Source organism: Eufriesea mexicana, unplaced genomic scaffold (genome assembly GCF_001483705.2).
Source record: "Eufriesea mexicana isolate 0111107269 unplaced genomic scaffold, ASM148370v2 scaffold1864, whole genome shotgun sequence".
Classification (NCBI taxonomy): Eukaryota; Metazoa; Arthropoda; class Insecta; order Hymenoptera; family Apidae; genus Eufriesea; species Eufriesea mexicana.
Genome location: NW_016910005.1, coordinates 414,961 through 416,384, shown reverse-complemented (window position 1 = coordinate 416,384; position 1,424 = coordinate 414,961).

Below are 1,424 nucleotides of genomic sequence, written 5' to 3'. Positions count from 1 at the left end.
CATCATGGAAGAGAAGAGGAACCTGTCCGAAATGGTAATCAGGTGCCAAGAGGACGTAGAGAGTATGGCCGTAGAGGTGGAGCGGGTTCTCACCAAAGCCTGCGACGCGGCAGTACCGAAGAAGAAATGGCACGAAAAGTCCAACCCTTGGTGGACCCAAGATCTCACACGTGCCAAGAGAGATGCGTACCGAGCAAGAAGGAGGTACCAGGGGACCAAGGACCCCGCAACGAGGGAGACAGAGAAGCAGAGATACCGCGAATTGCGAAGGAAGTACACCAGAATGGTGACGAACGCGAAGATCCAAAACTGGCGCCAGTTCGTCACCGAGGAAGGAAATAAAGAGCCCTGGGGAATTGTCTACAAGACTGCCCTCGGGAAACTGAGGAGAGAAGAGGCGACGTGCGCACTCCGCACGCCGCAAGGAGAAACCTCGAGCTGGCGATCCACGGCAGAGGCGATGTTAACCGCGCTCGTTCCAGATGACGACGTAGAAAACGACACGCCCGAGAAACGGTGGATCCGAGAGGACTCCAAGAACGCCCCGGAAACCGCAGACAGCCCCCAATTCAGGTACGAGGAACTGGGCAGCGCGATAGTGCGGCTCAAAAGAGGAAAATGCCCTGGCCCCGACCGAATGGAGTCGGAGGTAATTCCGGAAGCATTGAGCTCTATTCACCAAGAGCTACTGAATCTCGTCAACGCCTGTTTGGAGTGGGGATTCTTCCCGAAATGGTGGAAAATCGGAAACGTCGTTACGATTCTCAAAGGACCGGACAGAGACAAAAGTAGCCCAAAGTCGTATAGGCCGATATGCTAGCTCTCAATGATTGGCTAGCTATTGGGGCGACTAATGGCGAAAAGAATGGCCCCACTCTTCCACAATCATGTACTGCCATCTGAGCGACAGTTCGGATTCCGTCCTGGAAAATCGACAGAGGACGCAATTGTCAAACTACAAGGAGCGATTAATGAGAGGAGTGAATGGAAGTACATTTTAGCGATTGCACTCGATATATCGTGTGCCTTCGATAATGTGTGGTGGCCTAAAGTGCTCCACGAACTGAAGGGAAGGAACTGCGCGCAGAACCTGTACAAGCTGACGCAAAGCTACTTCACGGACAGGAGAGTCCTGTGACAGGGAAGCACGAATCTGTCCAGAAGTCCGTAAAAATAGGTTGACTGCAAGGGTCGATACTAGGCCCCAGCCTCTGGAATTTAGTTTTCGACGACTTGCTGGCGCAAGTAGAGTCCGAGGAGACCCAATGCGAAGCGGTCGCGTACGCCGACGATATAACAATCCTGGTCGGCGGTAACTCGCGGCATGAACTGCGGCAAGAGGGGCAATCAGCGGTCTCAGCGGTCTCTGCTTGGTGCAGCCGCAAGCGGCTAGCACTGTCGACCGAGAAGACGGAGATGCTGTT